Source organism: Pipra filicauda, unplaced genomic scaffold (assembly GCF_003945595.2).
Source record: "Pipra filicauda isolate LSUMZ 115617 unplaced genomic scaffold, ASM394559v2 scaffold30_size5312502_pilon, whole genome shotgun sequence".
Lineage (NCBI taxonomy): Eukaryota > Metazoa > Chordata > Aves > Passeriformes > Pipridae > Pipra > Pipra filicauda.
Window position 1 is genome coordinate 3,799,817 of NW_024104432.1, and position 23,612 is coordinate 3,823,428.

At 42.8% G+C, this 23,612-nt stretch overlaps 1 protein-coding gene and 1 long non-coding RNA gene across 5 annotated transcripts in view; one reads left to right on the forward strand and one right to left on the reverse strand.

Annotated features, from left to right (window-relative positions):
* FGFRL1 (fibroblast growth factor receptor like 1) overlaps positions 1-23,612 on the reverse strand; it is a 168,305-nt gene that overhangs the window by 53,616 nt on the left and 91,077 nt on the right. The window lies entirely within an intron of this gene.
* LOC120323671 lies at positions 16,678-23,558 on the forward strand. The gene is made up of 3 exons (XR_005564346.1): positions 16,678-16,765; positions 22,132-22,228; positions 23,132-23,558. It is a non-coding gene; the product is annotated as an uncharacterized LOC120323671 (long non-coding RNA).

Consider the following 23,612-nt stretch of genomic DNA (forward strand, 5'->3'; position numbering starts at 1 on the left):
CATGTTATCCAAGTTTTTCAGTCTGAGATCTCATTTCATATTTGTAATACTGGCTCTGCGAATGGCTCTGGGAGAAAATCACGTTACAAACGTATCAGGAACAGATGCTGTCCTGCAGGAAATTAGCTGTTCCCAGGTGGAGTAGTAAGCACCTAGAGCACCCAAAACAATTTTAATATTCATCTTCAAAAATAAATAATATAAAATAGTTAGCGATAGTCACAGTGGTCCTGCAGCCAGGCTGAAACCTGATTTCAAACTAAACACTATGGAAAAGTGAGCAGCATTGCTGGCATTTCCACAGTTCAGGTTGGAAGGAACTTTATAACCACTTATTGATACTTGACTCCTTCCCAATAACCTTCACAAGTCTCACAAAAACAACAGCTCCCTGCACCCACTTGCCTTCCACTCCTGCTCCCCAGAGAAGAGCATTGCATCCTCCCTGATGGACTGAAGTTTGACACTGGCAGGTGCACCGACGAGAACAACAAAACACAACAAAATCTTGCTCTCCTGGGCTAGGCCCTGGGCTGTGCCTACGTGTCCGGAGCCAGATAGTTTCCTGCCTGGCTTTCACAATGCCAGCTTCTCTTTTGTTGTGCAGCACGTCTTACACAAGGAGCCGCATATCTGCTTTCACTCGCAAAGAAAGATCACCCACCGAGCGGGACCTCCGTGTGCCTGGGGGGAGTCCTTCTCTTTCACTTGGTGGGGTTTATGAGGGCTATCTTCCAGTTTGCACAGCAAACATATGTCCTGATCCAAAGACCATTCAAGTCAACAGAAAGGCTTCTCTTGACTTCTATAGGCTTTGGCTCTTGCTGCCCTGGGGAGCAAGGAACTGTCGTCTTCACTCTGGGCCAAAAATAGGGTCGCGCAGATGACACGACTCTCACCCCCAGCCCCATTCTCATCCCCCACCTGCTCCTACAGGTCACAGCTTTGTAGCCACAGGAAGATGTTTACATCATGGTCCTATTGACACAGGTCAGAGTTCAAGGAAGCTCAGTAAATCATGAGTCTAAATAGGGTAGGGCTGGAGCCGAGTGGAGGAGAGAGGGGAAGTAATGAGAGCAGAACCATCTCTTTGAAGAGGAACAAATGTGAATGTTTACAGTCCCCCTGGTGCATTCTCCCTGTGCTAAAAACATGTTCAGGCGCTGGTTGGTTAATCTGCCTTCTGAGAAGTTGTGCTGAATGGCAAGGAGCCATTCAGCCACCAACATGATCTTTGCCTATGCTTCAGTTTACTCTGAAAACTCCTAGTGGTGTGGAAGGGAGCCAGTGCATTAGTCCTGCATTTTCATATGTGCTGTACCAAAGAGGCTGAACTATGCATTGTGTACTCCCAAAAGGTTGGTGAAATCAGACTTAGCCCTGGCACACAGTGGGATTCTTCTCAAAAAGGAGAAAGGAAAAAAAAATACAACCAAAAACCAGTTAGCAAACAAGACGTGGCATGTTTCTGCACTAAACCACAGTACATAGTTTAACAATGTTTCACAAATCTTCTTCATTTATCGTTAATCTGAAGGCATCATCTTTTTCCCCAGCAGAGGATGTCACATCCAGCTCCATTTCTGAAGTTACAACATTTCTGGGTTTCCTATGCAGTTCAGAGGATCTCAAAGATATTCCCACTGTCTGTAATTACTGCACAGTGCATTAGGACTTCACTCTGTCACTTACTGATTTCCTCTGCCTCATTAAGACTTCAGGAGTGTGTGATGAGTGCATTTAATTAAAGTGAGTGCAAATTGATAACAAGGCCTTGTGATTCTTTCATCCATCTCTTTGTTAACCAGTAATTAGTAATGAGTAAACTCAAGGGACTGAAGGGGACAGTGCAGGACAAAAGGAATGGAGGGACAGCAAAAACGGAGAGTCAAAGTCCAGGTGTGGGACATCGACTCAGCAAAAGTCGATTTAAGTTTCCTTTAAATCAAATCTTCACGCTGAGATCCACATAGCAAGGGTGGATACAGTAATAGAAATGCCTGACCTTTCTTCCTTTTAAAAACAGTCCATGTTTGAAAGACATCTGAAAAGCATTTGCAAGACAGGACAGAGCTGTGCACAGGGATAGGCTTCTAAAGGGAGAAGTGATCTCCCTGATGGGCTCCATCCACTTAGCAAACATAATCCAGCCTGTCTTCAGCACAGCCTCTTTACTGATGCCTCATCTACATTAGAAACATTATACTTGCACAGTTTTATTGCCAGACCATTCCTTGCTCAAACAAGCACAGAAAATTATCATATGGACAAAATCCTGCCATTGCCAGTAAAATTGATTCTTAGGTTTCATTTTCTCTGCAAGAAAGTCCCAGCAGAGATTCACACAAAGAAAATGATGCCCAGGTAATGCATCACAAGAACATTCATTTGGCTCTTTGGCCGTAGCCTTAGCTGTTATTAGAAGGCTGTTTTGGTGAAGAAACCATGTGGGCAGTCAGACTCCCACTTCTGCAGCTTTCAGTGAAATCTCCAACTTGTCTTCAGCCCTTTTAAGCCACAAATATTGCTCTTGATCGAGTTTCTTTATAAATTGCAAAGGCAGCTACTGCATTTTGCAGCGGCCAGCAGTGGCCTCACTTTGCTGCTCCACAGACAGACAAATGCTCGCCCACAGGAGCTTAAAGGCTCCCCTCTTGAGGCAACCACAGAGAAGCCTGTGGGATGAGACTGGCCTTTCCTACATAACCTCTACATTTAGATGTCGTAACAGAAGGTCAAAAGAGATCCCAGACACATCTACAGTGACCACTGACATGCCACATTGCCTATACTCTTCATCAGAAGTGAAAAAATCCTAGTTAACACAGCTTCAGATTTCCAGACAACTACAACCCTGACATTAGTTCAGTTGGTTAGAGCATGGTGCTAATAATGCCAAGCTTGTGGGTTTAATCCCCATATGGGCCTAGGAATTGGACTCGATGATCCTCGTGGGTCCCTTCCAACTCAGAATATTCTGTGAACAGGGAAGGCCAAAGCACTGATTCCAGACCTTAATGAAGAAGAGGGTTAATTGCCCGAGGTAAGCCCCAGTACTAGCAATATGTCTGACTGCAAACACATACACAAAAATAACTTGAGAGATCCTTGTGAAAAGCTCAAGAGAAAAAAATTGCTGGCTTCTATTCTGGCAATGAAAAGTCCTTGCTATGTGAGAAATACGCACAAGACAGACATTGAAATTGTTGTAAGGTCTCTGGAATAGGAAAAAAGGCCTCTATCTTTTTGGTAAGGTCTACTGGATTCGGCTAGAAAACAGAATAATATGAATTTCGGAGAAGTAATAGTTTTCCTTGTTCCTTCCTCAATTTCTTTCGTATAACCTGTGAATTTTAACAATGTAGGATCACAGCCTTTGAAATGACTGCTGGTTTTGTATTTATTATTTATTCTGTAGCTATTTCTCAGAGACTCCATTCAGGCCATGAAAAAACAGACCAGGAGCACAAAGCACAAGGTGACATGGTTATGCAAACAAGTCTTATGTCTGGCTTGCAGGTTTTGAGTTGTTATTTATTATTTTGTTGTTAGGTAACTAACCATAAGATGCAATGGTATCAGTCATCCTTCCTGGCACCTGCCTGGCCACATGAGTGATAAGCACAGCCTACGGTTTTGCTTTTAGTAGGGGACATGCACAGTTCCCTCCTCTGGCTACCTGGAACAAAATACTTCAGCCCTATCTGCACAGCAGAAAAACCCTGTGTTAGCAAACATACTTGTCAGCACAAGGTTCAACATAATTTGCCCTTCTGAATAATGATGATTGCTTTAAAAAACACATTAAGTGATCTCAGGTATTTCACAGAAACCCAAGTAAGTGACTTTTCAATATGTTTACCTGTGTCTTGGCTCATGCCCTCTGGAAAGTCAAGGACAAGCTTATCTCTCTACCTGTAAACTACTTAACTACCTTTATTTTTTAAAAAGAGTTGGTTGTAAAATTTGGCTGTTGAAGTCTCTGCTGCTTTCCATTCCATGTATTCTGAGGCCCTGAGCTGCTGCAGGTATTCTTCAGGTAAAATGCCCTTTTCAGAGGCAACCCAACACAGGTCTTCTGGGTGAGCACCCAGCACACGGTGCTGCCCACTCTGCCAAGAATGAAGTTCACCAGCTGCAGCTGTGTAGACAACTTTCCTAACACCATCCCATGATGCAACGTCTCCTGCTCAGAAATTACTCAGAAATCCCCACTTACAAAACAGGACACAGGAAGAGTGTTTTTAGGACACCCAGGACAGCCTGGCATAACCACAGCTCTGTCAAAATATGTGTCCCTCTGTGGGCATAGTAACAGTCCTGCATGGTTAAGTGAAACAACCTGCCATATTCCAAATAGGCACCAGCTGCAATTTTCTCCATATTTTTAAAATTACATGTGGCTCTCAAGCGTCTGGCAAATTGTCAACACAGCCCCTAGTCTGGTGCAATTTAAGTGCCCTTAATCCAAATAGTATAAAAGGAAACAGTTTCAGAAACTCTGAAAATAAAGGATGATATCGGTTTGATGGCTTTCTAAATATTTCTTAAAATCCTGGGGGTGCTTTTTGTAGACACTTATTTTCAGGCAAAACTTTAAAAGCCTGAGCTGCCATCACTTTCCAGAGGAGCTAGTTTAAAGGCTATATTTAGAAGATCTTGTCAAAAAAGTTTCCTTTAAATCAGGCTGCTTAGTCCTACCTAGAAAAGGATGTCATTTTTTACTCATTTTCTTAACTTTCAGTTATTTCCATACACATACATTTTTTAAAGGAGAGAGACGACAGAGCTACCTCCTAAACTTAAATTAAACCATCATAAAAAGACTGCAGAGAAAATGCCAGCTTTGTGACTAGTAAAAACCAACACAGTATTTTCCTGGCACTGTGCAAATGACTGATCCAGTGCTTGTTATCTTTGAAAAATGCTCAAACTATGAAATTCTTCGTTGGTTGGCAGTTACCAAAAACTTGTGGGCAGACTCTGGCTTATGTGATTTAAGCACTGCTTAGCATCTGTCATGAGAAAGGCTTAGGTTGAGTTTTCTTGTTTTGCAGAAACGCCATGGAACTGAAGGAAAACCTGAAAGCTCAAGGAAAGAAGCATGTGAACACAACAGCTAAGACACTACTACTGAAGTGTTCTTCAAGTGTCTTTAACCATCACAAATTAATATGATCCTGTCTTCTTGGGGATGATTAGATAACCTCTTTCTGTAAGACTTTTCCAGCTCTTACATCTATGATTCATCCCTCTTGGGCAAAACATAAAACCAGTGTGCTGATCATCCATCATCGTTAAAAATCTCACTGCAGTTTTCAAAAAAGCAAAGATGTTTGTTCTAGCCAAAATTCCAATTTGTGTAATTACTGTACACTGCCTACCTAAAATCTCACTTTGGTTTGAATCACAGAGGCATTACTCTAGAATATTTTCTAATCAGAGAAAACTACCGTCATTCCTCACTTTCTTGAAGACTCTGCAGTCATTTACTCAAAGTGGATATAAAGCCCTATTTACACACATCTGAGTCCTACCATGTAAAGCATCACACAAGATACTGTGCAGAGGAAAACTGAGCTTATATGTGGGGCAAGTCATGAGAGCGTAGGAAGAAGGACAGAAAAACATTTTGCAAGCTTTCAGGATATGAATTCCTTCTTGCTGCAAAGCTAAAAGCCTCCATGGTGAGTATGGGGCACAGCCCTCCCAGGAGACATCACCCTACACTGATCCCTCACAGATCTCAGCTTTTCAGCCCCTCCTTTGAGCTGGGTCAGAAAGACCTTGCAGACATTATACACTCTGTTCAATATGACATTGACTATGCATGTAAAATAAATTTGGACAAAAAAAAATCCCACCAAAACAAAATACAAAATAAAGTGGAGAATATCCACCTTAGTCAGGATTTAGGTTACACAGCAGAACCTTCTAAATTGTAAAAAGATGGAGTATGTCTGTGGAGGTACCCTAGTCCCGTGTATTCTCCTGTTCACACTGAGACATTATAGATTGCTTTAATACACTTTATAAGCTTGTCTGATTGGTAAGCTTTAACACACAATACCTTCCGTGCGTGTAAGAGAAGTTTTCTGATGCACCAGCAGACCTTACATCTGTGTGCTGGAGCAAATGTGACAGTCACTGTTCTCTATCAGATATGTGCATAGTAAATAGTAGAAAGCCAAATCAAAAGGGGATATTGAATTTTTCACAGTGTGTCTACCTCAAAGTAGCAGAATGAAATTCAAGATGAAAATATTTAGGTTCCACATCAGGAAATAATAAAAAAAAAAATCAAGCTCTCTGGAGAAAAATAATATCTCTTAATAAGTTTTGGAAAAGAAGGACAGACTTCTGATTATGGCACCTGGACTTGTCACACAGATGCTCAGTTCCTAGTTCCTGTATAAACTTCCTTTGGGACTTCAGGCAAGTTCCCTCACTCAGTAAAATGGGACAAGGCCTGTCACTCATCATTTGTCTATGGTTTTGACTTACTCTGTAAGATCATAGGGGTGAGGTCTATTTGTTACTACATGTAAGAAAAAAAATGACCAGCACAACATGGCTTTGCTTTCAATTTGCATCTCTGAGCACTCTCATATAAATAAAGAATAAACCCAACCTATTTAAAGCTACTTGGGACAAAAAAAAAAAAAAAAAGAAAAAGAAAAAAAATAGGCTGAGGGGGACAAAACAGTAATTATAAAAAGAAGAAAAGACCAAAAGGCAGAGTTCATAGTTGGGAATGGGCAATAGTCTCCTGGGACCTGCCAGATAGATGTTGCTGCCTCAATATCCAGGACAGCAAGATGGGAGCTGACAGCAACTCTGAATTTCTGTTGGGCTGCTCCTATTTCAGTTTCTGTCTGAAACCACTCTGAGATGCTGCTGGGGCTCTGTCTCCAGCTCCTGCTCTGCCCTGCAGAATATGGCACCTGGGGGGGACTGTGATGCACCACTGTACCTTCTATCCTGGCAGATACCCTTTTCTCAATCTCAATCTCATCCTCTCACTGAGGGTCTATCATGTAACCTGCCCTTTCACCCAATGGATGCAATAACCTGCTGGTGTTTCCTCTGCCGCTGGCCGCCGCAGGAGAGGCATGAGAGGACATGGAGAATATAATTCCATAAGCCCTGTTCTCCCATGGTGTAAATCTTGGATCCCGAAAAACACATGTGAGGTTTTTTCCCGCAGACAGAGAGCAGATTTCAAAACTGGAGAATCAAATTCATCCTTGGCACATTCCCAAGCAAATGGACAACTCAGGCTAGACTGAAGCCCAAGGGGCTGCACAAGGCAGCATCCTGCTTTTTGTCAATGGACTTCTGGCCATCACACCACCACACTTCAAATTAAAGGTCTGCAAAAGCCTCTGCTTCATAAACCTCTAAAACGGTTGTCCTATGTCATACCAAACTGTAAGTGACAGAGAGACGTAAGCGGAGAGGGAGGGAGGGGAACTAATGCACTAAGGAAATCAAATGCTGTGCACAGCTGACATAAGCACTAAATATTTACCTCCATTTAAAAACTTTTTCCTTTTCAGTCCTATCAAATCACCTTCCTAATCATACGCTCTTGTTATTTTTCCCCAAGGACATGAACTCAGCTTGTAAAACATCTACTTGAGGAAAAGCAAAGTGTTGCTGGTGTGACGTGAATTGCCAAGGAAATGCTGCTGAGGGTCTGACCCAAAGGCAAGCCTGAGCCATGGGCTCCCAGCAGTGCTGCAGACACAAGTCTGAAAATCACTCCTCTCTCTCCCTTTGCATCTTTTGATTCAGTCCCAGCATCTCCAATTATCAGAACCCACATTTCACTTAATTCCTAAAACAGAAGAATCCTAATGAAAACCTGAGCTCAGCTGCTTTTGCCTGAGCCTGAGATATGCCACTTGAAATAAAGGGACTACTTTTTCAATTTCTATTTTTTTTTTTTTGCAAAGAAATTGTTTTAGCAGAAGCCATGCAAGTGATGAACCTTTTGCAAGCTGTGAAGATCCACAGGAACTGAAAAACTTTTCTCCCATGACTGTTGCATTGTTTTACACAAGGAAGGATAACAGGAGGTCAAAAGCAATGCAGGAACAGGAGCCTTTGGCCAATTTTGTGTGCTGTGGACTAGGAAGTCCCACAACAATTTGCTCAGCATTATACAAAGCACTATGATTTCTTTTCAGTGTCCAAAAATCCTGCTCCACCTCCTCAACAGCGCTACATAGGCCCTAGAGCAAGCAAAAATTGCTTTAAAATATTTCATCCTGTGCTCTGGTTAAAGTGTTAAACCAGGCTTCCTTCCATCACTCAAAGCTCATTGAAAAAAAAGCCCCAAGCTCTCTGCAAAGACAATATCCAGAATTAGGTCTTTGAATTCTTTAACATCCAGTAAAGAAACAAGCAGAAATAAACTGCTCTGTCTCAAGAATTAAACATAGAATTAGAAGAAAAACACTTTAAAACAATCTTAAGTGATTTAAGTGTGACCCTGCATTTAATGACATTCTTTGAAACCTCATTAAAGAACTGCAAAGTATTATTGTTGTAGCATTAATAGCTCCATTGTTGTAGCATAAATAACTGTGTGAAATAATTCCAGATGTAATGAGGATGGGAAGGAACAGGGTGCCTCATACTCCTTCAGAACTATATCTTCAGATGGCTCTTTCCAGCCGAAATTTCCCACTCCGTGTCCCAGCAGTGGAGGTCTGCAGTGCCTTACACACTGGAGTTGCTAAATTGAAGCCCACGATGAATAATAACACTTTTGTTTCAAACATTCCCATGGTTTCTTTTGAGATCTCTCTCCCCCTTCACAGATTCTATATTTTGCTGACTTTTCCTTATATTTAAGTGTCAGCCAGCAAAGAATTGGCAACAATTGTGGGACAATTGCTTCTTCTCATCTCCCTCTTGTAGGGGGAAAAAAAAAGAGAAAAAGGAATTTAAAGAGATAGTCTGAGTGAAGCAGGGAAGCTAAAACAGTAAGCTGTACATTTTTGGAAAGCATGAATCATAGAATGGTCCAGGTTGGACCATTGTCAGCCCTATTCAGCCCTCCCAGCATCTTCTGTGGGCACAGAAAAGACATGGCCAGAGAAAAATCACCCTTCTGCTCTGAATGGAGGCCACCCTGGTTAGATGTCCCTCCTCCCTCTGTACATGGTCAGAAGTGATGCTTCATCTCCACAATGCACAAGGGACTTGGAACAGCATGAAGGAAGAAGACAGGATGAGGACAAATAGGCTCAAACCTGGGAGCCACATTAGCAGGACACATTCAATGCCCGGGAGACTGGGGAAAAGCTGGCTTAGGGATCTCTACCCCTTTAGACTCTATGGACATGAACTTGGTCCCTTTCTAATCCTTCACACAAGACTCCCTGGGACAAATTGTCTGGCTTATTCACCGTCCTAACTTATTCTCTTCGATCTTCCCTAATGCCAATGAAAGCCCAAGAGTCCCAAGAAACAGCTTTGCCATTTCTCCAGCACGAATGTTCTGGTTGCGCACAGGAATGAGAATTTAGCCTGGAGACATAAACCCAAATATACAGCTGTGCATGGTATGCTGAAAACTAACCCAGCACAGAGAGCTGCTTTTATGGGCAGGATTTGTTTTTCCAAATGGGATTTATTTAAAAGAAAATTGAATGGTTATAAAGAGCTCACTCTAACAATAACACAGAAAATGAATCCAGTGTTCACTGCCGGCTTTGCCTCGCAGTACAATCCAGGCAGAGAAATCTTCTTTAGAGGGTCCTGGCAGCAAATGACCTGTCCTGCAGAGCAATCCATGGGGAAACAGCTGGCTGAAAACTGGGACTCTGCTAATGACTGAAGTAAGGGCAGGAATTTCACTGGGGGAGGGTGTTGCAATGTCAGTGTGAGGAAGTGACTATGGGAACACCCTGTTTCAATAACCCTGTTTCGTGTCGATAGCATGGCAAGGCTCTAGGAGACAAAAGAGGACTTTCCCCTCCAGGAAATAATCAGCAGTCCCCATTCCCTATTACACCATCTTCATCAACAGGACCCCTTAAGTCCAAAGGTCTCTTAACTTCCCCTGATGCTCCAGTCAGCTGTATAAAACTTCCTCTATACAACCTTGTTTCAATTTTCATGGTATTTGGGAATTATGGGTACCACAGAAGTATGTATCAATAAACCTCTGATGGTGTTTCAGCATAAGGTATCCATAACCTGCCCTCGGAGTTCCCTAAAACAAAGCACCTAGGACCTTCAACCCTCTTCCTTTGCCCCGTTTGTCTCCTTCGATATGTGTCCCAACAGGCCAGTACACCCAGGCAGAGCAGTTTATCTGACTATCTGAAGAATAGAAACAATAGTGGTTCAGAGAGAAGGCTTAGCCTGGACATTAAGGAGCATTTCCTTACTGAGAGGGCAGTCGCAGACTGGGACAGGCTTCCCAGAAAGGTGATTGATGTCCCAAGCCTGCCAATATTTCAAGAGGCATTTGACAACGCTCTTAACATTTATCTTTTGGTCAGTCCTGAATTGGTCAGGCACTTGGACTAGATGGTCACTGTAGGTCCCTTCCAATCAAAATAGTCTATTCTATTCTAAAAATCATTAGCCATGACCATTAATGCTTCTGATACAATTTGATTCAGAACCACAAATCTACTTCAGTGACTAATTAGGGAGACCATCTGATGTCTTTAATCTGGAGCACATCAAAGATCTTCCTTCTGCAATTAGGCACTGGGCTTCATTCATTCCTGCCCAGGACAGTGAGCCATGCACTGTTGCACAGATGTTTTCAAGTCACAAAGCAGAGCGGGTGTGGGGACAATTTTTACAGCTCTTACTGGAAACCTATTAAGGTCATGATATTGAGAAAGAGCACAATATGGCCTTCATATTTTAAGATTTGGAAATATCAACCCCAGAGCTGAAAGATTATTTATACTGGAAGCTGGCTATTGGGTAGCTGCCAGAGCAGAACTAATCAAGGGACTGACTGGTCTATTAACCCTGACATATTCCCCAGCCCATAGTCTCCTCACAGCCTTCCATGGCTGCTTCACAGATAACCCAAGAAGTTCTGACAAAACCCCAAACACAACTAATTTTTTAACCTGTCCCAACTAAATACATGCAGGGAAGACACAGCTAATTATTTAGCTGTTATGGAGGGATATCATGAAACTTGCATTAGCCCTGGGAGAGCCTTTCCAGATCCTCCAAGAGTTTCACCAACTTTTCCTTTCTAGAGAGACATCACCTGTTCAGTCCTCCCCAGAGATGCTCTAGTTTTAATCCAAATTAGCTCCCATCTCCTTGTCCCAGTGCTCCATCGCTGCCCCAGACTTCACTCACCAACAGCCTGGGATAACACCTCCAAATATATTGGAGCATCCTTTCCTTCTCCCACACTCCAACACTCAGCAACTCAGCAAACTCAGCAACTCATCAAAGCTCCATATTTTTTCCAGCAATGCTTGAGGAAAGATGACCTCATTAAAAAGTGAGCCTGATGCTTCATGCCAGCACAGAATCTACCAGACCCCACACTCCTTTACAATTATCCAGATTTCAGCAGTAATTCCAAATGTATCTGCCTTCCCTGAAGCAAAGTAGTTTTCTCCTGCATGAATTGACTGTGCTGGTATCCCAAGCTCCATCTTGCCATCAAAAATGTCCTTAGTTGATTCCCACATGGGTTATTTGAGTATTAATTCACTCAAAATTGTGTAACACCTCGAAGAGATAAGACACCTGTGCAAGTCATAAATTGCAAGACACAGCATACCCAGCTGGTCAAAAGAGGTGATGATCCTGCTGTATTTGGTGTTGCTGTCACCCCATCTTGAGTCATGTGTGCAGTTCTGGGTCCCACAATTTAAGAAATATGTTGAGGTGTTCGAATGTATTCAGACAAGGACAACAAAGCTGGTGAAAAAGCTGGAAGAACGTCCTACGAGGAGGACTTTGGGTTTATCTGCTTGGTCTAGTTTGTCAAGCTGGTGAAGGGTCTAGAGAACAAGACCTATAAGGAACAGTTGGGGGATGTGGAGGTGTTCAGCCTGGAGAAAAGGAGGGTCAGGGGAGAACTTACCACTCTCTACAACTACCTAAAAGGAGGCTGTACTGAGGTGGCGATTGGTCTCTCCTCCCAAGTAACAGGCAATAGGACAAGAGGAAATGGCCTCAAGTTGTGTTAGGGGAGGTTCAGATTGGATATTGGGAAAAATTTCTTCACCACAAGGGTTGTCAAGCATTGGAACAGGCTGCCCAAGGAAGGATTTGAGTCACCATCCCTGGAGGTATTTAAAAGATGTGCAGATGTGGCACCTGGGGACATGGTTTAGCGTTGGACTTAGCAGTGATGGATTAATGTTTGGACTCAATACTCCTAGACCTTTTTTTCAACCTAAATGATTCTATGATTCCAGTTTGGAGAAAAAGAGGCTGAGGGGCAATTTGTCTCTCTCTCCACCTTCCTGAGGAGGGGAAGTTGAAAGGGAAGTGTTGAGCTTTTTCTCCCTGGTATCCAGTGCCAGGATGTGTGGGAATAGACCAAAGCTGCACGAGGGGAGGTTTAGACTGGACATTAGGAAGCATTTTTTTACCCAGAGGGTGGTCAAACACTGGAACAGGCTTTCTGGAGTGGTGGTTGATGCTCTGAGCCTGTCAGTGTTTGAGACATTTGTACAATGCCCTTAACAGCATGCTTTAACTTGGTCATCCCTGAACTGATCAGACAGTTGGACTAAATGATCATTATAGGTCTCTTCCAACTGAAACAATCTGTTCTAGTCTGTGCTATTCTATTCTATTCTGGTACATTAAGCAATAGTGAAAACTAAATGGGGTATATGAATTATATGACACAAGCAGTTTTCTAAGACCTCTGTAGACAACCTGCAAGTAAATGTTTCTTTTACCCTTATGTTGGCTCATTTTCTGAGAAATCTGGTGTTACCCAGTGCTAAGGAAACCTTGTCAAATATCTACCAGTGTTAAAAAGAGGAATTTCCTTTACTTAACCTTTTGAGGAACAAGAGGTTAACAGAAAAAGGTAAACTGTAAATCTTTCCAATTTAGAAAGTGGGACCTTTTCAGCAGCATTTTCAAGGAAATCTACTGCAAGAGCGTTCCCAGAATTAAAATGGAAAACCTGACACCTTTAACAATTTCCTGCCACTGTATAACTGTCAGCATTGCATGGATTTTATCAACCCAAACGTTAAGTTTCAATGTTAGGAAACCTTTGCATTCATATGTTTTGGGTTGGTTTTGTACAGTTTTCTTTCCTCTGCAGTCTGAAGACGCTTAGCTGAGGAAAGGCAATACTGTGGGTTTTTTACAAGTTCTTCCTTTCCCCGTGAAACATCATGTACTAAAGATCCGAACAAGAGAGGTTTGGACCACTCCCACGATCCGAAACAGCTCGAATATGTTGCCCTTCATGTCATGTCACTTCCGCAAGGGCTGGTGAAGAAGCATCGGTGTGGCTACTATTTGCCATGCAATGAAATCCAGATGTCATAACAAAAATTAGAGCCCCTCAAAGATGAACATTGTCCTTCTAGGAGTATACAAGTGCCATAAGACCCAGGTAGAAAGCAAAAACCAGTGGCACCCAGTGGTTAAATGCCAGAACCAGGATTAAAATCATGGTTTCTTAACCCCTTGTCTCATGCCCAGTATGCTGTGCTACCCCTGTCTCTGGGGAAAAGTGGAAATTTGGCTTAGCTGCCTGTGCTGAATGTAATTCAAGTTAGAGAGGACTGAGGTGAAGTTACATCTTGTTGGGTTGATCCCACACATGGATGCACACAACTTTTACAAGCTTATCAGCCTAGATAAACTTCTCCTTAAAATTGCAATTTCTCTATTTCTTGGCCTCTCTCTCACATGTCAAAATCAAATCAGCATCACCAAGATCACAAGGAACATTGAGAGTCACCTGCATGGAAAAAGGTCTCAATATTTTACTTCTCCATCCTGTTTATTACAGAAAAAAAGCTGGCTTTCTTCTCCAGAGATGTTCCATGGTATATTATTAGCTTTCTTTAATCACTGTGAAGACACTCACATGCCTGTTTCTCAGCCAGAGATGCTCAGTACACTGAGAGCACTACGTGTTATGATTTGATCAGTTTTAATAACAAAAGCAGCGTAAACATCATAAACTCAACCCACAAAGCACCCCAAAGCACGTACATCACTGCGAGTAGAAAAGCAGATCTAGGGGAAAGGGAGCTCACATGGAAGAAAGAGACTAAGATTACCAAAAATGTTTCCACGGTGCTGTTAATTATTTTATCCTCGCCATCCCCTACAATATGCTGCCTTTAATTTTTTTTTTTTTTTTCCACAACAGAAAGAGCATTTGAGACAGGAGAAGGCATTTGGTTCAGCTGTCCGCTCTCAGCCCTGCAAAACCACAGGGCACCCTCTGTATTTCCACCTCCACCGAGCCGGGGAATGACATCACCTCTGCTCGAGGGGGCTGGCGGGCCAACAAAAATAACTGTTACTGACCAAGAGCGCTGTTGCAGGGAATATTTTTGGAACCATACTCTGCATTCCTCCGAGTCCCCTGCTTCCTAGTCCAAACATATCATGGCCTAAAAATTCCTCACATTTTCTATGCAGTGTTTCCTTTGGGCTCGCACAATGGGGCAGTTCTTCTGCTCAGCAGCGCTAGTGTTCTGGAAAGGGAAGGGGGAAACAAAAAAAGGCTGTCGCACTAAATAACCCTAATGGCAACCACAAGGGCCACAGTGTTATTTTTAGGTCAGAAAAATTATGCAGAAGGCAACAGAGTCACCTCAGATTTACCTTCCTTTCCTTTACTGAACAAAAGGCCAAAGACTTTGGTTATTTCTTCCATGAGGTGGTAAGAGGGACTCACCTATGTTCGTGGTGAAGCCCCAGCTACTTAGTGGGGTTTTGCATGGAAGGAGGAGGCCGGGAGGATGTGGCATCTCCCTCTGACAGCACCTCTGGGACTCTGCAGAGGTAACATAGACCCAAAGCCTCCTCACCTCTATGCTCAGCTGCCCTTCACCGCTAGAGGCACAAAACAACAGAGGCAAGTTCTAGGTTGTGTCTAGGCTGTGCAGACGCCATAGTTTTCCCAGAAGAAAGAGCAGGAGGCCCCCTAACATCCCACCCAGGTGACATTATACCAATCCCTTCCACTCCCATGTCTGTCGGTGTCGTTTTGGAGGCTTTCTACTAGCCAACAAAGGTCTTGGGCAAAATGTGTATACCTAAAAATATTCCAGCCTAGGCTAAGCAATGCAAAAAAACTCTTATTCCTTCCTCATATGCATTTCTACCTTTTTTTTTTTCTCCTTCATTGGAAGAAAGTAATTTTCCTTGCTATCAAGGTAAAAGTCATGGCTAATCTTGCAGGGAGAAGTTACATGTACCTTCCAGTCCCTGTTCCACTTCTTTGTCCCAAGCAGCACTTGTACCCAGTCTTCGTACAAGTTTCTATTTGCATAGAAACAGAGGCTATCAAACAACACGTGCTTCACTGGACAATACTTTGTTTCCTTTTTTAGCTGCCCAGATAAGAAAAAAAATGCAGAGAAGAAACTAGTAGCGAGCAAAAGAGGCCACTTATTCTACCAACGCTCAGCACAAGGTTTAGAAACTCCCCTTGCATTTTTTTACCTCTGTTGCTCCACCAGTCCTTGATCAACTTCATCTGTACAAAGTCTGGGTCTTGCTTTCTGCTGTGCCCTACTCTCCCCACTCACAGTTGGGCCTGGAAGCATGGGTTTTTTAAAAATCCTTATATTTTTAAAGGTATTTAGATTCACTGCATGCCCAAAAGCAGAACAGTTGCCATAAAACTGTTTTCAAACACAGGAAGAGAAAAAGAAAATTCACTCTTTGGGGTGTTATAATTGAGAGTCGAGGAATGGGCTGGGGAAATCAGTATTTAGGTGGAACTAATTAGCAACGACTAAAAGCTAAATGACAATGTAACCCATAGCCCCCTTGTGGGATATTCTAAAATGGCTGTGCATGTCTGAAGCTTTTCAAGGATTTGCATTATCTGCTTGGTCTACTGCTTTCACAGTTCAGATAAATCAGTATTTTCCACCACAGCATTGAGCTTGTTGCTCTGCAGAATAATTCCCCAGCCATACGTTCCAGAGATACAGAAGCACACAAAATATGATCTCTTTTACTAGGCTAATAAAAATCAGAAAGTGTACTATATACATTTTATAGACCTCAAAGGTAGGTCTTCTGTAGGAAGAAACTGGGACTCCAGGCTACTGTCGGCACCGTAACAGGGAGAAAAATATTTATCAGCTGCTTTGGAAAACCCACCAGGCAGAAGGCACCAGCGAAGCAAAATAACGTAAGCGTAAACTTACCTGAAGCCTTCCTCTCTGAGGAGATCTTTCACGTTACGGTTTCAACTTCCAGATTAACGCCTGTAGAGCCACAGGGGGAAAAGGGCCAACCAGCAAGGAAAAATAATTCTCCCCCTTCGAGCCTACCCCGAGCAGGGAACTCTATACGATCAGAATGCAAAGTGCAAGGGGTCCACACCGCTGTGCTGAGCCTGCTCTGCGCCGTGCGTGGGGTCACCGGCCCCTCCGGCTAAGCCGGGCTGGGGGCGTTCAAGGGAGAGAAGGCGCCTGCTCTGTGCAGAAGGTCCTGCTGATTCAGTAGGATGATCCAGGGAACCTATCCATGATCCGCTGCTGAAATGCACTGGCCCTTGAGGTATTGCTGTGACACTGAGCGCTCTGAGGTATGTCAAGCACAGCCCTCATGGCTGTGTTGCTCCTTGCTGAGCTGATGTTTTTATTAAGCTGAATGACTAGGCAAGCGGTGGGAAGGAGGACCCATTGATTGTCAGATTGATGAAAGTGGGAAGAAGCTGAATACTGGAGTTCCAAGGGGGAGGGAGACTGTGCTTCAAGCAGAAGTTGAGCCCCACAGAAGGGGAGCCCAGCAGAGGCAACCTAGAGGTTCAGAGGGGCAGCACTATCAGAGATTTTAAAGATCACCTCAAGGTTGGAAGGAAGACCCCTGCACCAACAATGTGTTTACTTCATTCAACATAGCTCCTGTGTGGTACAAAGCAGAAAGTGACTTCTTCAAAGAGCTTTCTGCAAAATCCAAGTCTGTTTGCTTGTGGACAAAACCTCAGGCCTCACACAGGTACTTCAGTAAATGCCCTGTGTTCTCAAAAAGTTTCTAAAGACACCTGATCCAGTTTGAGATCAGAGGCAAGAACGATGTCATGAGCACAGAACTGAGCAAATGTGTTTTCATGTGCCTTTGCTGAAGGTTCTGAAGGCCTCCTAGGGTTGTTTGGGTCCAGAGTGTTTGGCCACATGGAAACTCCCTCTCCCCAGCTTCATGTCAGTGATCCAGGACTGAGCAGTTTCAGAGGGGGGACACAATGGTTATGCAAATAAAGCCACCCAGAGACCATCACATTTTTTGCTTCTCTAATGACCAAGGAGGTCAGAGACTACGGGGCCAAATGACCATGAGTTTAAGCCAAAAGGTGCTTTTTACTTCCCCCAAGATGACACTTAGTTCAGATTGCACAAAGAAACATGATTCTTGCCAAGATAAGAAAGCTCTTCTTGGCCCTGAGATAAAACCCCAGGGCTTTCAATCTCACCCACCATGGATGTGGACAGCACTCACCACTCACCCCTTCAGCCAAGCCTCAGGGAAGAGATCTGCTGCAAAGGAAGACATATGAGTGTTTGTTGTGAATGGCTTCCACTTATGTAACTTGCGACTAATTTGGGAGTTAGTCCCAAATTCATTAGCTGATTTTCTCTGTTTCTAACAAATGAACAAACAAAATCCCTCCCTGGATTTGTAGAGTGGAAGGAGATTCCAGTAACCTTGAAAGGATTGTGGGAAACAGAGAAAGGAGAAAGTACTGAGACAAAGTTCCCCAAGTGAGATTAACGTAACAAATCAGTATTCTGTCTTCATAGGAGAGAAAGGGAGTCACACAACCAGTTTAACTCAGGTTAATGAGATGAGGAACCCATTCCCACAGTCTAGTGATAAAAAACAGTGGGTGTCTTCAGCCCAGCTCTAGTCCTAGTTTCAGTGCTAAAAGATGGAACAAATTGATCTGGCTCATGACTTTGACATTTGCTCTGCTATCATCATCAGCTCTATCTGATAGGATGACACTGCTTAAGCTATGGTAGCCAGAGGAAATCCAATGCTAAGGAAATGGACATTCATTTAATGTTTATCTAGGATCAGCTCCACCAATGAATTCCAGATGTTGGCTTTAATTGTCGCATTTCTGGTATGTTTAAGCAGCAGGGGTTCGTAAGGCCGATTTGTAAATCAATCTGGCAGACTCATACTGAATCCCATCTCTGCCAGCTTTTCTAAGTCAGAAGATGCTCTTAAAATTTTAAGTACTTAATGTGTCTGCAGTGGAAAAGGAAAGATTTAAAAAAAAAAAATCCCTCCCCCAATGTTTTTCTCCTTTTGCTCCTTCTGTCCCTCATTTCCTCCCTGTAGAACTGAAAGACAGACCATTCCCTTCAGATGAGTCCAATGAATTTTAGCAACCCTAAAGCTAAGGAGGGCAGGTATCGGGATGCAGCCTTGCAACATGGGTGGGGAACCCTGCTCATCATTCACATACATTCCTTCTGACTAACTCCACCAATTTCCCACCAGAACCAATGGCAACTGCGTGCATGGACTACATCCAGCAACAGTGTTCCTGATATTTGAACCTCGAATTTTCATTAAGTGGGGGAAAAAAATTGATTACTGCAACCTTGGGACTCTCTCAGTCCTCAGCTTCCATATTCCTATTAGTTTTTGTTTAACTGGTACAGCAGTTACAGCTCATATCCAGAGGTGGTACAGAAATGGCTTTCCTTATTCTGAATCCCAAAGCATTGTACAAGCTCTGAGTCAGACACCAGCAAACGTTGCAATGGTTTTGTGCTCAACATGACTTCACACATCAGCTGAATGTGTTGGACCAGTATCAGGGGATTGCTTATTGCCACAGCCAACTTATCAGTCAGGCCTTGCTAACAGGAGAGAAAACTATGCTAAAACATAGCTTCAGCCTAAGTATTCTGTTCTGCTGACCAGGGCAGACACTATAGCTCATTAAAATTGTTTTAGAAACCCGTTTTCTCAATTTCCTTTCAAAACACCTGCTTCTGAGAAAGCACCTCAGTATTCAACACATGTGAACCCTACTTACATTTTCCCAGGAATGTGTGCTTAGTACACACATTTTTCAAGAAGTGTCACTGGATGGTTAGGTAAGGTTTCAAAAACTTTCAGCATTGGCAATACTCAACCCATGGAAGTTCATGGGAATTGTTCAGAAGCAGTTGACTCAGCCTCGGCTGACTGCTTTTGAAAAACTCCCCTTCATCCTCCATTTTTAATGGTCCCAGAGATAGTGCTGTAAGTTCAGTTTACCATCCTCCTTTAGCACTACAGGCCTCTAAGTGGGATCTACTTTTTCCCTCACTGAGAACATGAAAAGCATTTCACTCATGGCCTGAGTCATGCCACATTTGAAGACAGGCCTGAGAAAAGCAGTGGCTAAAAATCCACCCACTACTTTACACTCTGAGCAGAGACCAAGGTATCAAAAAAGAACTGGCTGTATCATCTCACTTTAGTAGTGGTTTAGCATTTGAAGCTAGAGAAGAAACCCCACTGCATTACAATAGAAAATCCCCAAAACCAGGCAGGATGAAGTAAGCAGTCTTGAAAATACCTTCCAAGTTCATTGGATCATAACTAAGCAAGGCCCAAAAGCAATGCCCTCCCCAAAAGTTAAATCATAATCATTGCACATCCTGCAGAGTGCTGGGGAGGCACCAGGTGTCCATGACACATCTGAAATATAAAAAGGCATGTCAGAACTCCATAAGGTAATAAACAAACTGGTTATTTCCCCACAGCAAACATGCTCCCTGTGCTAAGAGTCAAAAAAGCTGGTGCAGTGCTCCAGGGATGTAGCTGTCATAAGAAAAGCAAAACCAAAAGCACTCTTACAAAAAGGCTGCAGGGAAAGAACAGGAATGACATGCAGGCAACTTGTTGACTTTTATTCCTCACATCTGAAACTACTTCTGTGGTCCATAGCATATGAGTGAAGATGAACAGATTTGGCCCAAAACATAAAAGAGTGCTTTCTCCAAGTACCATGTAAGAAGAATCTAGGGAAACTTTTAAAGAGTTTCCCCCTCAGGATAAGCCAACATGGCCTTGGAAGAACAGAGATGTCACAGGATCTGCAGTATTTCCTCCCTTGATGCAGATGCTAAAGGGTAGCAAAAATGTCACTTGTGAGCAGTCAGTCCAGCATGCAGCCTGTCCTCCTGTTAAGTGTGGAGCTTTGAACACAAGCAGGACCAAAAATTCCTAAGAAAAGCTAACACAGGTCAAACAAACGAATAGCAATAACCACATATAAGGCATAATTTCTGTATTTAAGGTTTAACAGTTTAATTTATAGTTGAGTACGTCCATGACCCGGCTTTTGCCTAGAACAAGGGTAAAACGTATCCAAATCATTCCTGGCAAAGGGATCTGAAATACAGATGAGTGCTGACAGTACTGAGGATGTTGAGTGGCCAAATTCCTTTCTGATGCAATTCCACCAATCTAGCCCTGAAAGCTGTTGCCCTTTTGTCTGTTTATCATGGCAAGGTCTCAAGGGGCCACCACAAAATTCTCCATAATTATCCAAGGACAGAGCACCCAATGAACCACTTCATTTTTCTGAAGGTCACATAGACGTGTTTTTAAAATGGCCATGATTGGAGTTTTTCAGACACCTCCCTAGAGGCTCTGAAAACCATCCCAGAGGAAATAGGGTGAGGGAGTTCCTAAAGACAAAGCCAATCAGTCCACTAATGTGAGCAAGACATGGTTTGCATGTCAGAAGCAAGTCTGTCAGGGTGGGAGGGGCACACCCAGCACCTTGCTAGCATTTCAAGCCAAAGACACAGACCAGCTTCTCAAAATTCAACACTATTCACTTCCCAGAAGTAATGGCTACTGCATCTTCCAAGCCTCCTTGAAGGAAAGGGATTAACAAAACCACACTCAAAACAAAGCAGCTCACAAGAGACCTTGGCTGACACAACCCTCTGGACGTCCAGTTCCCACAACTTTCTCCTGGGTTGGAGTTTCTCCTGCCAAAGCACACGCCAGAGCTACCAGGAGAAGCTGAAGTGGGCTTGCAGTTGTCAGGAGACACTGCAAACAGAGCACAAACACTGGGCTGGGCTGTGGGGAGGCGCCATCCTTCTCCTCCATGAGATTCCTGGGATTGTTAGCTGTGAATCCCAGCCCACATCTGAAGTGGGTCCAACTCCCCCAGTTCCCTGCCAGTGATCAAGGAGGACTGTCACCAGCTCTTCCCTCTCCTGCACATTCAACAAAGGTCAGATGAAGATCCTTGTCTACTGCAGTGGAAAGGTCACCATAAGTTATTCTAGTTTGAAAAAAAAAACACAAAACCAACATGCCAACTCACATGGTTTCTCTTTAAGAAGAGAAACATTTAATGTTGGACTGAAGAAAACTCAACAAATAATTTGGTGGTGATGCTTTTTCCAAGTCAAAACAGTTTTGCAATGGAGGATTCAATCCCAAATATTTCAAAGCCCTTTGCTGACAACCAAGCAGAAAACTGACTCAACTCAATAGTTCAACTGATTTGACAACATTTTTCAGGGAAACAATGAATTGGAAGTAAAAAATAAAAGGCAGTAAAAGTCCTATGTATAATTTCAATTGTGTGACAAACTCAGATTTAGTGGCTTGGTTGGCATGAAAAGATCAAAAAACCATCCATATTTTGCATTTTTGCCCTATAACCTTTGTAATGTGTCCGTAAGAAATTAATATACACACACAGGAACAAACATTTCTGTAGCAAGATCAAAGAAAAGAAGAAAAGAAGAAAGACATCAACTGCCTTTGTTGCACTGGATCATTGCAATGGAAAATAAAATAATTTGTTTCCCTTTAATTTACATGAAATATTTTCTGTACAGGCCTGTTAATAATTTAGCTTGTTATTAAACAACAGCATTGTTCTTACTGTTTGTCTCCGTATTGTTTTGCCACTTGCAGTAATTTAAAACAACCCAGAAGAAATCACAGACAGATGCATTGTGCAGAGGACAGATGTGCTGACCCATTACAGCACTTTAACAGCTACACTTGCAAGGTATGTTTATGTTCTTTGCTTTTGCTGCACGTTAAAAGAGGGTTCTCTTTAAAACACTAACTTGAGAGCTGCAAAATACATCATGGGAGTAGAAAGTGAAGGGATAAATTCTGTGTTATCTGATTCCTTTTACTGCTTATTTCTCCCCTCTTTCCCTTGGCTTCAGTGAGAAGAGCAGGTTCCACGTCCCCAGCGCGACCAGCGTAAAACTGACATTTTATGGGTGGAAACAGTCCAAGGATGGTGGCTTATGCTCTTAACATCCTGACATCTCAACCTCTGAAAGCAGCAGTGGCGCTGCTTCCAGTGGCTGCAGAACACCTTAAAAAGCAGCACAAACTGACAATGAAAATAAACTACGGTTGCAGCACTGCTGGAGTCTGGCAGCCCTTAACAAATACGGCAGCGTCTGGGTGTTAAAATACATAAATCTGTCATCATTACCAGGCTAAGGGGTCGTCATCCTATTCACAAAATAAAAGAACTGTGCATAATCAGTAGGGCAGGGAGTTCAGAACAAAGTACGCCTTTTACAAACTCTCAACTGCTGATAGATGGATGTTTGCAAGGGACTTAATGTCTTTAGCAGGGTACGTTTAAGAAGGAGTGTAGGTTTCAGAACTCCTGGGATTAGTACTTTTTTTTCCTCTCCTTTTCCTATTTTATTGCCAAAAAAAGTGTATAATGTAAACACTCAGGCCTTCTGACTATGAAACCCACATTATTATAAAGAAAGAAAAATCAAAGCATTCTAGCACAATGATATTATTCATCAAGCACAACACAGAATATGTTCTTCCTCTCATCAAACAATAATAAATTGGATTTAAAAATAGGTTTATACACTAATTTTCAGAAGTTTTGTTGGGTTTTATTTTCCTTTTTTTCATCTTTTTTCTTAAGGTGGATGCCAAAGACAGCACAGGAAAGGTAGAGAACCAGACCCTACAGGAATGTAAAAATACACCTCCTCAACAACCATACATTTTAACACGCAACCTACCTACATGTATGGATCAAGAAGAAGCACGTGAGCAATTGGTGCTGTGTACGTGCACTTACACATAAAGAAAGAGTCTCCAAAATCAACATTCAAGCTACACCTTATAAACTAGTCCAACTTGGCGCTGCTTTCTCGACAATAAATATTCTTCACTGTGCCTTAATTTACAAGTGTGCCTTTTGTGTATTTCTGAGTTAACTGATACCAAAGGGACTAAAATTTGGCTAAAACCCCACCATCTGTGTTATGTACTGGGCAAACTGAGGACAGCAGAGCTGTGATCAGCGAAAGGGGCACAGTGCTCTGGCACAGACCTCCTGGAGACATTGTGCCCATGGAGCTCAACCCAGCTTCAGTGGTCCTCTGAGTCCAATGAGGCCA